The following is a 21,343-nucleotide window of genomic DNA, read 5'->3' as shown; positions in this document are numbered from 1 at the left end:
TTTGTTATATTCTCCTTGTCTGATCTTGGCATCAGAATAATGTTGGACTTGTAACATTAGTTTGGGCATGTTCTCTTCCTTAATGTTTTTTGAATGAGTTTGAGAAGGATTGACACTAATTCTTTAAATGTTTGTCAGAATTCACCATTGAAACAATCTGGTCCTGGGTTTTCTTTGCTGAGAGGTTTTTTCATTACTACTTCAATGTCTGTAGTCATTACTGGTCATTACAGATTTTCTATTTCTTCATGATTCAGTCTTGATAGCTTGTATGTTTCTAGAAATGTAACAATTTCTTATAGGTTATTGTAGCGTAAGTGCCTAACAATAAGCTCCTTTGATTGTGATGTAAATGCCTGACATTAAGCTTTTGATTTCCAAAGCATCCATTTCAAAGACATTTACTTCAAATAAACATGTTGCCAGATACACAACTAGATAAAGAACAAAGCTATCCCACCCATGATGTTCCCCTTTTAGAAAGCCCTGGGTAACCTAGATAACTGACCACTTGAGTCACCCCACATTCCCTTCTCCACACTTTAATTCCTACTCATATTTTTTTTTAATTTGCAAATAAAGAGTGAACCCATGAAATCCTAGGCATCCCACTCCCAATCTCAATAAAGGCAGAAACTCAGATCTTCTCTCTCTCTCTCTCTCTCTCTCTCTCTCCTCTCTCTCTCTCTCTCTCTCCCTCTCTCCCTGCCTCCCTTCCTCTCCTTCTCCCTCTCCTTCTCCCTTGTCTTCTCTTTTTCTCTCTACCTATGACTTCACTGTGTGGTCCTGGGCCTGACATGTACCCTCCAGGACCTGTGAGTACTAAACCTTGTTTTTCCAAAATTCCCTGATTGATGTTTCTGCGGTGCATCTTGCAATCATAATAAGAACCACAAGGGCTGGACCAGCCACAAGATTATCTCTTGTCAAATTTCTGTAGATGTTAGCCACAAGTAGCACAGAGCCTAGTGAGTGCTCCCAGGCATTCTAGCTGATAGTGTGACTATTGTTAGCTTGTGACTGAACACAAAACAGTTTAACAGTTTGTTGTCATATAATTGTTCATAGTAGTCTCATGATCCTTGGTATTTCTGTGTTGTGAGTTGTAATGTCGCTTCTTTCATTTATAATTTTGTTTGAGTCCTCTTTTTTTTTTCTTAGTCTAAATAAAATTTTGTCAGTTTTATTATTTTTTTCAAAAGAAACAACTCCTACTATCAGTGATTATTTTTTCCTATTCTCTATGTCACTTATTTCTGCTCTCTTGCTATTTTCTTCTGCTGACTACGGGCTTATTTTTTCTTCCTTATCTAATTCCTTGAGGTGTAAAATTAAGTTGTTATTTGAGATATTTATTTTTTCTTAATGTAGGAATGTATCACTATAAATGTCCCTTTAGAACCACTTTGGCTACATCCAGATAAGTTTTGGTATGTTGTGCTTTTATCTTGTCTCAAGGTAATTTGTGATTTCCCTTTCGATTTCTTCTTTGACCCATTGGTTTCTCAGGAGTGTGTTGTTTAATTTCTACATATTGTGTATATTCTAGTTTTCCTCCTGTTATTGATTTCTAGTTTCATGCCATTTTAGTCAGAAAAGATACTTAATATGATTTAAGTCTTAAACTTGTTAAAGCTTGCTTTGTGTTCTAACATATGGGCTATCCTGGACAGTATTTCATGTGCACTTGAGAAGAATATGTATTCTGATGCTGTTAGGTGGAATTTTCTGTATATTTCTTTTAGGTCCATTTGGTCTTTTTTTTTTCAATAATTTCCATTTGGTGTTTAGTGTTATTCAGATACATTGTATCCTCATTAGTTTTCTGTCTGGATAAAGTATATCCATTATTAAAAGTGAGGTACTGGGGCTTCCCTGGTGGCGCAGTGGTTGAGAATCTGCCTGCTAACGCAGGGGACATGGGTTTGAGCCCTGGTCTGGGAAGATCCCACATGCCACGGCACAACTAGGCCCGTGAGCCACAACTACTGAGCCTGTGCGTCTGGAGACCGTGCTCCACAACATGAGAGGCCCACGCACCGTGATGAAGAGTGGCCCCTGCTTTCCACAACTAGAGAAAGCCCTAGCACAGAAACAAAGACCCATCATAGCAATCAATCAATCAATCAATAAAATAAATAAATCTTTAAAAAAAAAGTGAGGTACTGAATTCTCCTACTATCATTGCATTGCTTTCTATTTCTCCCTTCAGTTTTGTTAATATTTGCTTTAAATATTTAGGCCCTCCAATACTGGGTCCATATATATTTATAATTTTATAGCCTCTTTATGAATTAATCTCTTTATCACTATATAGGGACATTCTTTGTCTCTTGTGACCAATTGTAACTGAAAATCTATTTTATCTGATATAAATATAGCCACTTCTGCTCTCTTTGGGTTTCTATTTGTATGGAATATTTTTTCCTATCCTTTTACTTTTAGCCTATGTGTATTTTTTAAAGCTAAAGCAAATCTCTTGTTGGCAGTATATTTTTGGATCTTATTTTTTAATTCAATCAGCTGCTCTGTCTTTTTGATTTGACAAATTTAATCCACTTATGTTTAAAGTATTTATTGATAGGTAAGGACCTACTGTTATCATTTTGTTCACTGTTTTCTGTTTTCTAACTTCCTTTGTCCCTTTATTCTCTTGTTTCTGCCTTATATATTTATATATTAGTGGCATGCTTTAATTCTTTTCTGTTTATCTTTTTGGTATCTGCTATAGTATTTTCCTTTGTGATTACCATGAGTCTTACATAAAACATCTCATAGATATAACAGTCTGTTTTTAACTGATAAACACTTACCTTTAGTTCCACATAAAACCTATAAACTTTTACTTCTCCTCTCCCCATATTTTATGCTATTGGTGTCACACTTAACACTTTTATATTGTGCATCAAATAACAAATTATTTTATCTATAGGTACTTTTAATACTTTTGGCCTTTAACTTTTATACTAAAGATAAATGTGATTTATGTATCACCATTACATTAGGATATTCTGAATTTGACTCTATATTTACCTTTACCAGTGAGTTTAATAGTTTTATATGTTTTTATGTTGTTTTTTATCATCCTTTTACTTCAGTTTGAAGAACTCCCTTTGGCATTTCTTGTAAAACAGGTCTAATGTTGGTGAAGTACCTCAGCTTTCATTGTCTGGGAAAGTCTTTATTTTTCCTTAATTTCTGAAGGATTCTTTTACTAAATATAGTGCTCTAAGTTGCCATTTTTTATTTCAGTTCTTTAAATATAGTCCATCTCCTCCTGGCTTGCAAAGTTTCTGTAGAAAAATCTGCTGATGGCCTTATGGGGGTTCCCGTGTATCAGATGAGTTGTTTTTCCTCTTGTTCCTTCCAAAACTCTGTCTTATTTTTTCTAACATTTTGATTATAATGTGTCTTTAGGTAATCTTTGGGCTGTTCTTTTTTGGAGGTCATTTGAGCTTCCTCTACCTGGATGTCCTTATCTCTCCCAAGATTTGGGAAGTTTTCAACTCTAATTTTTTAAAATAATTTTCTTCTCTTTTCCCTTCTCCTCCTCCTCCTTCTCCTTCTTCTCCTTCTCCTTCTATTTCTTCTTCTTCTTCTTCTCCTTCTCCTTCTCCTTCTTCTTCTTCTCTTCTCCTTCTCCTTCTCCTCCTTCTCCTTCTTCTTCTTCTTCTTCCATCATGTGAATGTTCATTTGCTTCATGATGTCCCATAATTCAAGTATACTTTCTTTTCTCTTCTTCATTCTGTTTTCTTCTTTTTGTTCCTTTAACTGGCTAATTTCACATGAGTTCTCTGACTTTTTCTTCTGCGTGATCAATTCTGTTGTTGAAGATCTCTGCTGAATTTTTCAATTCTTGAAAGAGTCTCAGCTCCAGAATTTCTGTTTGGTTCTTTTTCATAGTTTCTATTTTTTAATTAAACTTCTCATTTTGTTCATGCATTGTTTTCCTGTTTTCATTTAGTGGTCTATATGTTTCCTCTAGCATTTCATTTAATTTATTTTAAATGATTATCTTGAATTCTTTATCAGGCAATTTGTAAATCTCCATTTCTATTTTTTTTAATAAATTTATTTATTTATTTATTTTTGGCTGTGTTGGGTCTTCGTTTCTGTGTGAGGGCCTTCTCTAGTTGTGGTGAGCGGGGGCCACTCTTCATCGCAGTGCACGGGCCTCTCACCATCATGGCCTCTCTTGTTGCAGAGCACAGGTTCCAGACGCGCAGGCTCAGTAGTTGTGGCTCAAGGGCTCAGCCGCTCCGTGACATGTAGGATCCTCCCAGACCAGGGTTCGAACCTGTGTCCCCTGCATTGGCAGGAGGATTCTCAACCACTGCACCACCAGGGAAGCCCTAAATCTCCATTTCTTTAGGGTCAATTACTGGAACTTTATTAGTTTCTTTTGGTGGTGCCATTTTGCCTGATTTTTTGTGGTCTGTGTAGTTTTATTTTGGTGTCTAAGAATTTTAAATAGAAAACACCTCTTCCAGTCATTACAGATTGATTTTGACCTCCTGCTTTCAGTTCACTGGGCTGATAAGAGAACCTCCAGAATTGCAGTTGTCCTGGTTTGGAGCCAGGTTATGAGGCTGTTGGTGAGTCTACAGTGGAGTTCACAGTTGGCAAGTTAACAGGAACTCAAGTTTCCATGGATCCTGTCTGGCCCCTGGGTAGATGGGACTCCCTCCAGTACCTTGTTTGGTAGGGAGGCTCTGGGACAAGGGTCTGCCTCAAGGTCCAAAGTTGACTGCAGACCACAGACCACAGGCCTATTGCAAAGTGTACAATTAGGTTTGGCTCCCACCAGGTCCTGGGAGAGCTCCTGCCTGGTCATTGGGGGGATCCAGGCTGGATGGCTGCATGGTCCCTTGGATCATGGCTGAGAAGCACTGGAACTGAGTTCCAGGACTATTTCAGGTCCCACTGCCAAGACTGATGTCTGTAAACCTTGCTTTTGATGTATGGATGGGAATGTTTCCCACCAGGTCTCGGCTGGATGTTTCCTTACCACAGCTGGAGGGATTGGAGTCAAGAATAGAGATGCTTCAATATCTCCTGAGGTGCAGGTGGGATGTGTGTCCTGCTTGGTCCCTGTGCCAGCAGGAATGGTATGTAGACTTCAGCTGGAGGGACCTAGAACCAAGTATGGGGCCCTTTCAGGATCTACAGTCTGACTGAGGTTAGCAGGCTTACTTCCTTCCTGGAGCCCCTGGTTCACAGCTCTGAGGAGATGGAGCAGGTCCATGGGCTACTTGAGGGTCCACAGCTGGAACTGAGCTCTGTTATGCCTATTACCCAAGGCATGGTAGGGCATGGTTCCTCCCAGGTGCATTGGCATATGATACTGGTAACAGGACCAAGACAAGATGGGGCAGTAGACTAGTCCTCAGGTGTACAAAGCGATTTCTGGGACTGTAGCTAGGATCCTGGTCAGTAAGTCAGGAGCCTGGGTGCAGAGCTCTCTCTCTCTTCTCAAAACAGCTCTCCTTGGTCTCAGACTCCACTGGGGTTTCACAATCTTCTACCCGAATATTAAAGCTCCCACAAAGGCACTTTTGTCTGTGACTGGTTGCCAAATTGCTGTTGAAGGAGGATATTAGTGGGGGATGTTTTATTCCTCCATTTGGTGACATCACTTCTTCAGTCATTTCTTATTTCTAGCATAAACATTTAGAGGTACAAATTTCCCTTAGAGTATGGTCTCATTGCACCTCACAAGATTTGAGAAGTTCTAATTTCCCCCTCTTTTAAATAGACTATTTCCTAGAAAAATTTTAGGTTCACAGGAAAATTAAGCAAAAAGTACAGAGAATTCTCATTTACCACTGTCCTCCACCATGCATACAGCCTCTCCCACTCTCAATACATTTGAGAATGGTACATTTGTTACAATTGATAAACTTACATTGATACATCGTCATTGCCCCAAATCCATAGTTTACACAAGTGTTCTCTTTTTGTTGTCCATATATCTACCACTATAGTATCATACAGAATAATTTCAATGCCCTAAAAGTCCTCTGTGCTCTGCCTATTCATCCCTCTCTCCCCACAAGTTCCTGGAAACTACTGATCTTTTTACTGTCTCATAGTTTTATCTTTTCCAAAATGCTATGTAGTTGGAATCATACAGTGTGTAACCATTTCAGCTTACATCCTTTCACTTTGTAATATGCCTTTGAATTTACTTCATGTCTTTTCATAGCTTGGTAGCTCATTTCTTTTTAGTGCTGAATAATATTCCATTGTCTAGATGTACCACAGTTTATTTATCCATCCAACTACTGAAGGACATTAAGTTGCTTCCAAGTTTTGGCAATTGTGAATGAAACTGCTGTAAACATCTGTGTACAATTTTTGTGTGGACATAAGTTTTCAACTCATTTGGGTAAATGCCAAGGACTGTAATTTCTGAAACATATGGTAAGAGTATATTTTGTTTTATAAAAAAACTGCCAAACTTTCTTTCAAAGTGGTTGTGCTATTTTGCATTCTGACCAACAATGAGAGATCTTTTCTCCTCCACATCCTTGCCAGTATTTCGTGGAGTCAGTGTTTTGGATTTTAGCTATTCTAATAAGTGTGTAGTGGTAACTCATCTTTGTTAATTTACAATTCTCTAATGCCATATGATGTTGAGCACATTTTCATATGTTTATTTTCTATCTGTATATATTCTTTGGTGAGGTATATGTTCAGATCTTTTGCCCACTTATTTATCGGGTGGCTTATTTACTTATTGTTGAGTTTTAAGACTTTTTTTTTTTGGATACAAGTTCTTTATCAGATGTGAGTTCACAATTATTTTCTCCCAATTTGTGGCTTGTCTTTTCACTCTCTTAAGGTCTATGTACTTTTTATTTTCTTTGAGACATTCTATTTGAGTCATTGAATAACTAAACATGTGTGCTTTAATATCCAAATGTTGAAGCTTTTTCTGATTTCTTTATGTTACTGATTTCTAGTTTGATTCTATTATGACCAGAAAATTATGATTTCAATTTTTTAAATATTATGATTTCAATTTTTTTAAATTTGTTGAGGTTTGTTCTATCACTTGAAATTTTCTATACATTGGTAACAATTCTATGGGCACTTGAAAAAATTTTGTATTATGCTGTTGTTGGGTGAAGTGTTATATTCATTTAGATCCTGTTAGTTGAATTAGTTGTTCAGATTTAATAAATCTTTGCTAATTTTCTGTCTCTTAATTCTGTCAGTTGCTCAGAGAGGAATGTTGAAATCTCCTACTATAATTCCGCATTTGTCTATCTCTTTTTAACTCTATCATTTTTTGCCTCATGTATTTTGAGGCTATGCTGTTTGGATATGCTCTTTATTTTCGATCACTACATATATGACTTATAAGTCTACTAATATGAACATTTTACCACTTTGAGTGAAGTATGAAAACTTTACTTCAATTGACTTCCTCTTGATCTCTTGTTGGATGTTTGTGGAGGAGCTAAACTTTCAAGATTTAGTGGCTTCCCTGGCAACACTCCGCACAGCCTGGTATGAATGGGGCTCCCTGGCCCCTCTCTCCCACAACCCTAGCAGACAGTCTACTAGGGCAGCATGAGTATTGGTAGGAACATAGAATTTAGTTCGAAGAGACCTGGGTTTAGCCCTCAGCTGTGTCACTTTCCATTATTGTTAACTTAAGGAAGTAACAACCTCTCTGAGCCTCATTTTTTTCTCACAGGTTTGTCATAAGGGCTACATGGGTTGACATTTTACTAATTTGTGTGCAACTGCCTAGCCCAGTGCCTTGACAACTGCCCTCTGCCACATACCCTGCACTTCCATTCTGGACATAAGCCTCAGTTACCATGTTCCATTATTCAGCTCCAACCTGGGCTAGACTCCCAGTCTGCCTACTTTCTCAATTTGGTCTTAGTCTTCCATAAAGCACTCCTTTAAAAAAACCCCTTGCTTACACAATCAATGCTTTCTGGAACTGTTGTGTTCAACAAAATGCTGTAATTTGAATCCTTTCATTTCCCCTTTGGAAAAATATCTATTCAGGTCTTCTGCCCACTTTTTAATTGAGTTGTTTATTTTCTGATGTTGATTTCTATGAGCTGTTTATATATTTTAGACATTAACTCTTATCAGTCATGTCATTTGCAAATATTTTCTCCCATTCAGCAGGTTATATTTTTATTTTGTTGATAGTTACCTTTGTTGTGCAAAAGCTTTTAAGATTAATTAGGTCCCATTTGTTTATTTTTGCTTTTATTTCCTTTATTTTAGAAGACATATCCAAAAAATATTGCTACCATTTATGTCAAAGGGTGTTCTGGATGTGGACGCTGGGGCGCCGAGCGGCTGCCAGCCTCTTGCCCTGCTCGGCCCCCCAGGGTTCTGCCCAGGCCCACGCCAGGGCCCTGCGGCCAATGAAGGACCCCCAGCTCTATGGCTGCCGGGGCCTGCGCACCGGGACCGCTGCGGCCGGCACACCCAGTCAGCCCAGTCTGAGCCTCTGCTGCCTCAACCAGATCCTGAATGTCAAAAAGCAGTGTGTCTGTTGGATGAATTTGAGGACAACGGGAACTTTGGGTGACGCTGGCCCTCTGGACGATACCACCTATGAAAGACTGGCCGAGGAGACGCTGGACTCCTTAGCAGGGTTTTTTGAAGACCTTGCAGACAAACCTTACACATTTGAAGACTATGATGTCTCCTTTGGGAGTGGTGTTTTAACAATTAAACTGGGTGGAGATCTAGGAATGTACGTGATCAACAAACAGACCCCAAACAAGAAAATCTGGTTATCTTCACCATCCAGTGGCCCCAAGTGTTACGACTGGATTGGGAGAAACTGGATGTACTCCCACGATGGTGTGTCCCTCCACGAGCTGCTGGCCACAGAGCTGACTCAAGCCTTAAAAACCAAATTGGACTTATCTTCTCTGGCCTACTCTGGAAAAGGCACTTGCTGCCCAGCCTAATGCTAAAGACATTGAAAGCTCTAAAGCCAAGATCCCGGTTTCATTCTACAGCTGAATGGCTAGTTTTTTCCATTCCTGCTTTTGAAGACAGTTGCATTATATGTAACGGCTCTGTGAAAAGACCGTGTCAACTTCCGCCCTGCCCCTAAGTTCAGATTTTTAATTTCCACTGGTTTCTTTGGATTTATTGTCTGATTTCCTCCCTCAAGTGATAGCCCTTATATTTCATAATGTCTGTATGCCCATACCTTTAATATATAACCTCACAACAAAGAAAAAGAAGAAGGACAAATTCCAGGAGGAGAAATGAATTGGCTTCACCATTCATTCTCTGAAAGACTTACTACAATAACTGCATGAAGAGTGGCTGGCCAACCTTGCCATCCTGTCTCAAAATGAGACTCATTAAAGGGAAGCCTAAAACATTCCTACTCCTCTTGAAAGTTTAAGCACTTCTAAGCCCTTTAGTATTGAAACATCAGTAGCAACTCGGGAATTCTCGAACCGAATACCATTTTCTCTCTGTGCTTTGTGACTGTCAGGGTGTGGCTCGCATGGGGTGACACAGGGAGATGTGGTGCCGTGTCTTCCATATGTGCATATATATGTACACACACATTTACATGTGTGTATACATATATATTTTTTAAATTTAAGGGTCTGTATAAAATAAGCTATCACAACACTGGTCTGAGGATGCAAAAAATCTCCCAAAAGCCATCTCTGTAAGCTCATGGATATAGTATAATAAATGAGGTCATGGAGCTGAGGAGGTGCTTGGTAAATTGTGAAAGGCCACATAAATGAAAAGATGTTGGTGCTAATGAAAGGAACCCCGGTCTTACACTTGGCCCAGCCCAAAAGTAGTTGTCTGTCTCTGGGCAAGTTTCTTGAAATCCCGGGACCTCTGTTTTCCCGTGTTAACAGAGAGGGTTAAACTGGATAGAATATAGTCGATCCCCAATTTAGACATTTAATGGTCCTGTCAGGCAACTTAACAGGCCAGCTTTAATTCCTTCTAGTAGAGGAGATGACAGTGAACTTTAAGCTGTAGAGTAAGTATATGGTTTTGGGTTTTGTTCTACTTGAATTTCAGTTGAATTCATGTTCAAATAATCATCTTTTATTGTGCCATTACTGTGCTAAGCCTGGGCTGTAGGCTGAATGTTAAGGTGTTGATCCTAACCCCCAATCACAGCCCTCATAAATGAGATTAGTGCCCTTATAAGAGAGACCACAGAGAGCTCCTTCATCCCTTTCACCATGTGAGGACACAGAGAGAAGACAGCTGTCTATGAAGAAAGAAGCAAGCCTTCACCAGACACCCAGTCTGCTGGGGCCTTGATCTTGGACTTCCCAGCCTCCAGAACTATGAGAAATAAATTTCTGTTTATAAGCCAAGAAAAAAAAAAAAAAAGGTGTTCTGCCTCTGTTTTCCTCTAGTAGTTTAATGATTTCCAGTCTTACATGTAGGTCTTTAATCTATCTTGAGTTTATTTTTGTATATGGTGTTAGAGAATGTTCTTATTTCATTATTTTACATGTAACCCTCCAGTTTTCCCAGCACCACTTATTGAAGAGACTGTCTTTTCTCCATTGTACATTCGTGCCTCCTTTGTCATAGATTAATTGGCCATAAGTATATGGGTATATTACTGTGCTCTCTATTCTGTTTCACTGGTCTATGTGTCTGTTTTTATGCCAGTACCATACTGTTTTCAATACTGTAGCTTTGTAGTATAGTCTGAAGTCAGGCAGTGATATTCCTCCAGCTCTGTTCTTTTTTCTCAAGATTTTTATAGCTGTTCAGGGTCTTTTGTGTTTCCATACAGATTTTAAAATTATTTGTTCTAGTTCTATGAAAAATATCCTTGGTGTTTTGATAGGGATTTTATGGAATCTGTAGTTTGTCTTGGGTGCTATGGTCATTTTAAAAATATTACTTCCTCTTATCCATGAACATGGTATATATTTCCATCTGTTTGTATTGTCTCCAATTTCTTTCATCCATGTCTTATAGTTTTCCGAGTACAGTTATTTTACCTACTTAGGTAGGCTTATTCCTAGGCATTTTATTCTTTTTGATGTGATGGTAAATGGGGTTGTTTCCTTAATTTCTCTTTCCAATAGTTTGTTGTTAGTGTATAGAAATGAAACATATTTCTGTATATTAGTTTTGCATCCTGCAACTTTACTAAACTCACTGATGAGCTCTAATAGTTTTCTGGTGACATCTTTAGGATTTTCTGTGTACAGTATCATGTCATCTACAGACAGTGACTATTTTACTTCTTCCTTCCCAATTTGGATTCCTTGTATTTTTTTTTTCTTGTCTGATTGCTAGGGCTAGGATTTTCAATAACATGTTGAATAACAGTGGCAAGAGTGGGCATCCTTGTCTTGTTCCTGATCTTAGAGGAAATGCTTTCAGCTTTTCACCATTGAGTAAGATGTTAGCTGTGGGTTTGTCACATATTGCCTTTATTATGTTGAGATATGTTCATTCTATGCCCTATTGCTTGAGAGTTTTTATCATAAATGGATGTTGAATTTTGCCATCAGCTTTTTCTATGTCTGTTGAGATGATCATATGGTTTTTATTCTTGAATTTGTTTATGTAGTGCATCACATTGATTGATTTGCAGATACTGAAAAATCTTTGCATCCCTGGGATAAATCCCACTTCATCATGGTGTATGATGTACTGTGATTCAGTTTGCTAATATTTTTTTTGAAGATTTCTGCATCTATATTCATCAGTGATATTGGCCTATAATTTTCCTTTTTATTGTGATATGCTTGTCCGGTTTTGGTATCTAGCCAGGGTGATTCTGGCCTTGTAGAATGAGTTTAGAAGCATTCTGTCCTCTACAACGTTTTCAAATAGTTTGAAAAGAATAGGTGTTAACTCTTTAAATCCTTGGTAGAATTCACCTGTAAAGCCTGTTCCTAGACTTTTGTTTCTTGGGATTTTTTATTACTAATACAATTGAATTACTAGTAATTGACCTGCTCATATTTTCTATTTCTTCTTGGTTCAGCCTTGGGAGATCGTAAATTTCTAAGAATTTGTCTTTTTTTTTTTCTAGGTTGTTCATTTTGCTGGCATACAGTTGTTCATAGTTGTCTCTTATGATCCTTTATATCTCTGTGGTGTCAACTGTAACTTCTTTTTCATTTCTGATTTAATTGGTTTGGGCCCTCTCTTTTTTTTTTTTTTTTTTTTTGATGAGTCTAGCAAAAAGTGTATCAGTTTTGTTTATCTTTTCAAAGTACAAGCTCCTAGTTCATTGACCTTTTCCAATATTTTCTCTTTATTTCACTCATTCCTGCTCTGATATTTATGATTTCTTTCCTTCCACTAACATTGTGTTTTGTTTGTTCTTTTTCTAGTTCATGTAAGGTTAGGTTGTTTCTTTGACATTTTTCTTGTTTCCTGAGGTAAGCTTGAATCACTATAAACTTCCTTCTTAGAACTGCTTTTGTTGCATTCCATAGATTTTGGATCATTGTATTTTTGTTTGCATTTGTCTCCAGGTATTTCCTTAAATGGATATTTTATTTTATTTTTAATTAATTTTTAATGGAGTATAGTTACTTCACAATGTTGTGCTAACTTCCACTGCACAACAAAATGAATCAGCCATACGTATACACACAACCTCTTCTTTTTGGATTTCCTTCCAATTTGGGTCACCAAAATGCATTAACTAGGGTCCCCTGTGCTATACAGTATGTTCTCATTAGTTGTCTATTTTATACATAGTATCAACAGTGTATATGTGCCAATCCCAATCCCCCAATTCCTCCCACACCCCCCCTTTCCCCCTTGGTATCCATACATTTGTTCTCTATGTCTGTGTCTCTAATTCTGCTTTGCAAATAAGATCATCTGAACCATTTTTCTAGATTCCACATATATGCGTTAATATACAATATTTGTTTTTCTCTTCCGGACTCACTTCACTCTGTATGACACTCTCTAGGTCCATCCAAGTCTCTACAAATGACCCAATTTCGTTCCTTTTAATGGCTGAGTAATAGTCCATTGTATATATGTACCACAATTCTTTATCCATTCATCTATTGATGGACATTTAGGTTGCCTCCACATCCTGGTTATTGTAAATAGTGTAGCAATGAATATTGGGGAACATGTGTCTTTTTCAATTATGGGCTTCTCAGGATATATGTCCAGTAGTGGGATTGCTGTGTCATAGGGTAGTTCTATTTTTAGTTTCTGAAGGAACATCCATACTGTTTTCCATAGTGGCTATACCAATTTACATTCCCACCAACAGTGCAGAGGGTTCCCTTTTTTCCACATCCTCTCCAGCAGTTATAGTCTGTAGATTTTGTGATCATAACCATTCTGACTGGTGTGAGGTGATATCTCACTGTAGTTTTCATTTGCATTTCTCTAATAATGACTGATGCAGAGAATCTTTTCATGTGTTTGTTGGCAATCTATATGTCTTCTCTGGAAAAAGGTGTATTTAGGTCGGGTTGTTTTTTTGTTTTTGTTTTTGTTTTATATTGATCTGCATGAGCTGCTTGTATATTTTACACATTAATCCTTTGTCAGTTACTTCATTTGCAAATATTTTCCCCCATTCTGAAGGTTGTCCTTTTGTCTTGTCTATCATTTCCTTTGCTGTGTGAAAGCTTTTAAGTTTCATTAGGTCCCATTTGTTTATTTTTATTTTTATTTTCATTACTCTAGGAGGTGGGTCAAAAAAAATCTTGCTGTGATTTATGTCAAAGAGTGTTCTGCCTATGTTTTCATCTAAGAGTTTTATAGTGTCTGGCCTTACATTTAGGTCTTTAATCCATTTTGAGTATATTTTTGTGTCTGGTGTTAGGGGGTGTTCTAATTTCATTCTTTTACATGTGGCTGTCTAGTTTTCCCAGCACCATTTATTGAAGAGGCTGTCTTTCCTCCATTGTATATTTTTCCTCCTTTGTCATAGATTAGGTTACCATAGGTGTGTGGGTTTATCTCTGGGCTTTCTATCCTGTGCCATTGATGTACATTTCTGGTTTGGTGTCAGTACCATACTGTCTTAATTGCTGTAGGTTTGTAGTATAGTCTGAAGTCAGGGAGCCTGATTTCTCCAGTTCCATTTTTCTTTCTCAAGATAGCATTGGCTATTCGGGGTCTTTTGTGTTTCCATACAAATTGTAAATTTTTTTCTTCTAATTCTGTGAAAAATCTCATCAGTAATTTGATAGAGATTGCATTGAATCTGTAGATAGCTTTGAGTAGTATAGTCATTTTCACAATATTGATTCTTCCAATCCAAGAACATGGTATATCTCTCCATCTGTTTGTGTCATCTTTGATTTCTTTCATCAGTAGCTTATAGTTTTCTCTGTACAGGATTTTTGCCTCAGGTAGTTTTATTCCTTGGTATTTTATTCTATTTGCTGCAATGGTAAAGGGGAATGTTTCCTTAATTTCTCCTTCTGATCTTTCATTATTAGTTTATAGGAATGCAAGAGATTTCTGTGTTAATTTTGTATACTGCAACTTTACTAAATTCATTGATTAGCTTTTGTAGATTTCTGGTGGCATCTTTAGGATTTTCTATGTATAGTATCATGTCATCTGCAAATAGTGACAATTTTTTAAAATTATTTATTTATTTATTTATTTATTTATTTATTTATTTTTTGTCTGTGTTGGGTCTTCATTTCTGTGTGAGGGCTTTCTCTAGTTGCGGCAAGTGGGGGCCACTCTTCATCGCGGTGCATGGGCCTCTCACTATTGCAGCCTCTCTTGTTGTGGAGCACAGGCTCCAGACGCACAGGCTCAGTAGTTGTGGCTCACGGGCCCAGTTACTCTGCGGCATATGAGATCTTCCCAGACCGGGGCTCGAACCTGTGTCCCCTGCATTGGCAGGCAGATTCTCAACCACTGTGCCACCAGGGAAGCCCAATAGTGACAATTTTACTTCTTTTCCAATTTGGTTTCCTTTTATTTGTTTTTATTCTCTGATTGCCGTGGCTAGGACTTCCAAAACTATGTTGAATAATAGTAGTGAGAGTGGACACCCTTGTCTTGTTCCTGATCTTAGAGGAAATGTTTTCAGATTCTCACCATTGAGAATGACGTTTGCTGTGTGTTTGTCATATATGGACATTATTATGTTGAGTTAGATTCCCTCTATGCCCACTTTCTGGAGAGATTTTATCATGAATTGGTGTTAAATTTTGTCAAAAGCTTTTTCTGCACCTATTGAGATGGTCATATAATTTTTATTCTTCAGTTTGTTAATGTGGTTTATCACATTGATTGATTTGCCTATATTGAAGAATCCTTACATCCCTGGGGTAAATCCCACTTGATCATGGTGTATGATGCTTTTAACGTGCTTTTGGATTCGGTTTGCTAGTATTTTGTTGAGGACTTTTGTGTCTATGTTCATCAGTGATAGTGGCCTATAATTTTCTTTTTTGTGATATCCTTGTCTGGTTTTGGTATCACGGTGATGGTGGCTTCGTAGAATGAGTTTGAGTGTTCCACTCTCTGTAATTTTTTGGAAGGGTTTGTGAAGGATAGGTGTTATGTCTTCTCTAAATGTTTGATAGAATTTACCTGTGAAGCCATCAATTCCTGGACTTTTTGTTTTTGGACTATTTTTAATCACAGTTTCAATTTCATTACTTGTGATTACTCTGTTCATATTTTCTATTTCTTCCTGGTTCAGTCTTGGAAAGTTGTACTTTTGTAAGAATTTGTCTATTTCTTCCAGGTTGTCCATTTTATTGGCATATAGTTATTTGTAGTATTGTCTTATCATCTTTTGTATTTCTGAGGTGTCAGTTGTAACTTCTCCTTTTTCATGTGTAATTTTATTGATTTGAGTCCTCTTCACTTTTTTTTTTTGATGAGTCTCGTTAAAGTTTTATCAATTATGTTCATCTTCTCAAAGTATCAACTTTTATTTTTACTACTCTTTGCCACTGTTTTCTTATTTATTTATTTATTTTTGTCTGTGTTGTGTCTTTGTTACCGCATGCAGGCTTTCTCTAGTTGCATTGACTGGGGGATAATCTGCATGGTGGTGTGTGGGCTTCTCATTGTGGTGACTTCTCTTGTTGCGGAACATGAGCTCTAGGCGTGTGGGCTTCAGTAGTTGTGGCACACAGGCTCAGTAGTTGTGGTTTGTGGGCTCTAGAGTGCAGGCTGAGTAGTTGTGCAACACAGGCTTAGTTGCTCCGTGGTATGTGGGATCTTCCTGGACCAGGGATCAAACTCGTGTCCCCTGCAATGGCAGATGGACTCTTAACCATTATGCCACCAGGGAAGTCCCATTGTTGTTGTTTTCTTCATTTCTATTTCATTTATTTCTCCTCTGATCCTTATGATTTCTTCTACTAACTTTGGTTTTTTTGTTGTTGTTGTTGTTTTTGTTCTTCTTTCTCTACTTGCTTTAGGTGTAAGCTTAGGTTGTTTATTTGAGATTTTTCTGATTTTTTGAGGTAGGATTTTACTGCTAAAAAACTTCCTTCTTAAAATTGTTTTTGCTGCATCCCATATGTTTTGGGTCATTGTGTTTTCATTGTCACTTATTTTTACGTAGTTTTTCATTTCCTCTTTCATTTCTTTACTGATTTTTTGGTTATTTAGTAGCATATTGTTTAGCCTCCAGGTGTTTGTGATTTTTACAGTTTTATTTTCCTGTAATTGATTTGTAATATCATAGCATTGTGGTCAGAAAAGATGCTTGATATCATTTTGATTTTCTTAAATTTACCTAATATTGATTTGTGACCCAAGATGTGATCTATCCTGGAAAATGTTCTTTAGCACTTGAGAAGAAAGTGTTTTCTGCTACTTTCGGGTAGAATGTCATATAAATATCAATTAAATCTATTTGGTCTATTGTGTCATTTAACGTTTGTGTTTCTGTATTTATTTTCTGTCTGGATGATCTGTCCATTCGAGTAAGCTGAGTGTTAAAATCCCCCACTATTATTGTGTTACTGTCGATTTCCCCATTTATGGCTGTTAGCATTTGCCTTATATATTGAGGTGCTCCTATGTTGGGTGCATAAATTTACAATTGTTATATCTTCTTCTTGGATCAATCCCTTGATCATTATGTAGTGTCCTTCTTTGTCTCTTGTAATAGTCTTTATTTTAAAGTCTATTTTGTCTGATATGAGAATTGTTACTACAGCTTTCTTTTGATTTCCATTTGCATGGAATATCTTTTTCCATACCCTCACTTTTAGTCTGTATGTATCCCTAGGTCTGAAGTGGGTCTCTTGTAGACAGCATATATATGGGTCTTGTTTTTGTATCCATTCAGCCAGTCTGTGTCTTTTGGTTGGAGCATTTAATCCATTTACATTTAAGGTAATTATCGAAATATATGTTCCTATTCCCATTTTCTTAATTGTTTTGGGTTTGTTATTGTAGGTGTTTTCCTTCTCTTGTGTTTCTTGCCTAGAGAAGTTCCTTAAGCATTTTTTGTAAAGCTGGTTTGGTGGTGCTGAACTCTCTCAGCTTTTGCTTGTCTGTAAAGGCTTTAATTTCTCCATCAAATCTGAATGAGATCCTTGCTGGGTAGAGTAATCTTGGCTGCAGAATTTTCTCCTTCATCACTTTAAATATGTCCTGCCACTCTCTTCTGGCTTGCAGAGTTTCTGCTGAAAGATCAGCTGTTAACCTTATGGGGATTCCCTTGTGTGTTATTTGTTGTTTTTCCCTTGCTTCTTTTAACATGTTTTCTTTGTATTTAATTTCTGATAGTTTGATTAATATGTGTCTTGGCGTGTTTCTCTTTGGATTTATCCTGTATGGGACTCTCTGTGCTTCCTCAACTTAATTAACTATTTCCTTTCCCATATTAGGGAAGTTTGCAACTATAATGTCTTCAAATATTTTCTCAGTCCCTTTCTTTTTCTCTTCTTCTTCTGGGACCCCTATAATTCGAATGCTGGTGCGTTTAATGTTGTCCCAGAGGTCTCTGAGACTGTCCTCAGTTCTTTTCATTCTTTTTTCTTTATTCTGCTCTGCAGTAGTTATTTCCACTATTTTATCTTCCAGGTCACTTATCCGTTCTTCTGCCTCAGTTATTCTGCTATTGATCCCTTCTAGAGTATTTTTAATTTCATTTATTGTGTTGTTCATCATTGCTTGTTTCCTCTTTAGTTCTTCTAGGCCTTAGTTAAATGTTTATTGCATTTTCTCTCTTCTATTTCCATGATTTTGGATCATCTTTACTATCATTATTCTGAATTCTTTTTCAGGTAGACTGACTATTTCCTCTTCATTTGTTAGGTCTGGTGGGTTTTTACCTTGCTCCTTCATCTGCTGTGTGTTTTTCTGTCTTCTCATTTTGCTTATCTTACTGTGTTTGGGGTCTCCTTTTTGCAGGCTGCAGGTTCACAGTTCCCGTTGTTTTCAGTGTCTGTCCCCAGTGGCTAAGGTTGGTTCAGTGGGTTGTGTAGGCTTCCTGGTGGAGGGGACTAGTGCCTGTGTTCTGGTGGATTAGGCTGGATCTTGTCTTTCTGGTGGGCAAGTTCACGTCTAGTGGTGTGTTTTGGGGTGTCTGTGGCCTTATTATGATTTTAGGCAGCTTCTCTGCTAATGGATGGAGCTGTGCTCCTGTCTTGCTAGTTGTTTGGCATAGGGTGTCCAGCACTGTAGCTTGCTGGTCGTTGAGTGAAGCTGGGTCTTGGTGTTGAGATGGAGATCTCTGGGAGATTTTTGCTGTTTGATATTACGTGGAGTTGGGAGGTCTCTTGTGGACCAGTGTCCTGAAGTTGGCTCTCCACCTCAGGGGCACCGCACTGACTCCTGGCTGGAGTACCAAGAGCCTTTCATCCACACGGCCACTCACTAAAAGTGGAAAAGGGGGGAAAATAATATATCTTGCTCCCAAAGTCCACCTCCTCAATTTGGGATGATTTGTTGTCTATTCAGGTATTCCACAGATGCAGGTATATCAAGTTGATTGTGAAGGTTTAATCTGCTACTCCTGAGGCTGCTGAGAGGGATTTCCCTTTCTCTTCTTTATTCGAACAGCTCCCAGTGTTCAGCTTTGGATTTGGCCCCGCCTCTGCGTGTAGGTCGCTTGAGCATGTCTGTTCTTCACTCAGACAGGATGGGTTAAAGGAGCAGCTGATTCGGGGTCTCTGGCTCACTCAGGCCGGGGGGAGGGAGGGGTATGGATGTTGGGCGAGCCTGAGGCGGCAGAATCCAGCGTGATGTTGCACCAGCCTGAGGTGTGCCGTGCATTCTCCTGGGGAAGTTGTCCCAGGATAACGGGACCCTGGCAGTGGCAGGCTGCACAGGCTTCTGGGAGGGGAGGTGTGGATAGTGACCTGTGCTTGCACACAGGCTTCTTGGTGGCAGCAGCAGCAGCCTTAGCGTCTCATGCCTGTCTCTGGGGTCCACGCTGAAAGCCATGGCTCACACCCGTCTCTGGAGCTCCTTTAAGCAGTGCTCTTAATCCCCTCTCCTCACGCACCAGGAAACAAAGAGGGAAGAAAAAGTCTCTTGCCTCTTCGGCAGCTCCAGACTTCTTCCCGGACTCCCTCCCGGCTAGCGATGGTTCACTAACCCCTTCAGGCTGTTTTCACGCCGCCAACCCCAGTCCTCTCCCTGGGATCCGACCAAAGCCCAAGCCTCAGCTCCCAGCCCCCGCCCGCCCCAGCGGGTGAGCAGACAAGTCTCTCGGGCTGGTGAGTGCTGGTCGGCACCGATCCTCTGTGCGGGAATCTCTCCACTTTGCCTTCTGCACCTCTGTTGCTGCACTCTCCTCCACGGCTCCAAAGCTTCCCCCCGCCACCATCCGCAGTCTCCGTCCACGAAGGGGCTTCCTAGTGTGTGGAAACCTTTCCTCCTTCACAGCTCCCTCCCACTGGTGCAGGTCCCATCCCTATTTTTTGTCTCTGTTTTTTCTTTTTTCTTTTGCCCTACCGAGGTATGTGAGGAATTTCTTGCCTTTTGGGAGGTCTGAGTTCTTCTGCCAGTGTTCAGTGGGTGTTCTATAGGAGCAGTTCCACGTGTAGATGTATTTCTGATGTATCTGTGGGGAGGAAGGTGATCTCGGCGTCTTACTCTTCCGCCATCTTCTCTGACCGGGCTTGCATCTTGGATGGGCGCTGTGTGCACTCTCTGCACCCTTGCTCTCGCCCTGCCCCACCCCACCCCTTACCCACCTCCGCTCCCCACAAACCTGGCCGAGGGCAGGAGCAGATGCTGAGCGCTTTTGCCCGAGCGAGCAGGGCCTGCCGCGCCACCCGCCACCAAGGAGTCAGGGCCACCTGGCGGGTCCAGGCCCAAGGGGAAAAAAAAAGAAAGAAAAAAGAAATGAAAGTATCACAAGGTTAGACTTGTCTTGAATTATTTATCTAGTGACTTTGTTTTCAGCATCATCTCATCTATTCTCTTAAAACATCTCCCTTCTTTTCCCTCTAACCCTAGCATTGGGAGGACAGAAAGCACTGTCTGCATTATAGAATTTGCTAAACCTGAAGAGGAATGGTTAAACAACTTATCTTTGGTCATACAGCATGCCAGTGACAAGAATAGAATGACCACAGCAGGTTTCCAATTCACTATTACAAGGTTCTTTCTGTGCACTGCCACCCCACCTTCACCATGGTCATCCCCAGCATCCAGCAATTGAATAACCATCCACCAATCAGAAGGTCTTGAGAAGAGTAGCAAAGATCACAGACGTTAGAGCCCAATGGCATGGGTTTGAATCCCAGCGCTGCCTCTTAAATGTAAACATGAGCAAGTCACTTCTCCTCTTGTTCCTCCATCCCTCATCAGTAAAACAAGGATAATAATTGTTGTGAATGAGATGATGCATATCATACAGAACACTTAGCACAGTAACTGTCATATCATACATGCCATATTAATGTTAATAATAGTAATAATAATAATTTTTCCTAATGGAGCATCCACTATGTGCCTGATACCACACTAAGGGGAAAGATAAGAATAGAAGAGGGCACATGAGTTACTATTGGATAAAGACACTATATACTTCCTGCTTCCTGTCCTTTACTCCCTCCTTCTTCCCCTCCCTCCACCTTCTGGCAACTCATATCTGGGTGTAGAGGAAAAGATCCCCTGTCTGACAGCTTCTGGTAGAAAGAGGCCTGAAAAACCCAGATCAGCTTGGGGTTATAGCGTCAGGCTTGCCATACCTGCAGGACCAGAGACATTGACTGATGTCCCAACCAACTCAACCTATCAGACTTCTCCCCAGGCTGCCAACTTGAACTTGCTTGGTTTCCTGGGACTTTTGCTTCCATTTTAGATCCTATCTTCCTAAGCCCCCTTACACTCTCTCTCCTATCCCAACTCCTTGGCCTCTTCTTTCCAGTTGGGTTTCTACTGGGACTGAACATTTAA

The 21,343-nt window shown here is 39.3% G+C and overlaps 1 pseudogene across 1 annotated transcript; it reads left to right on the top strand.

The window, feature by feature from the left end:
- The first annotated feature begins 5,762 nt into the window (after positions 1-5,762).
- LOC309651869 (frataxin, mitochondrial pseudogene) lies at positions 5,763-19,553 on the top strand (annotated as a pseudogene). Its single transcript has one exon. The product of its transcript is annotated as a frataxin, mitochondrial pseudogene (transcript).
- The last annotated feature ends 1,790 nt before the right edge of the window (positions 19,554-21,343 follow it).

Source organism: Balaenoptera physalus (genome assembly GCF_965194825.1).
Source record: "Balaenoptera physalus genome assembly, chromosome: X".
Classification (NCBI taxonomy): domain Eukaryota; kingdom Metazoa; phylum Chordata; class Mammalia; order Artiodactyla; family Balaenopteridae; genus Balaenoptera; species Balaenoptera physalus.
This window is presented reverse-complemented; position numbering and strand designations above follow the sequence as displayed.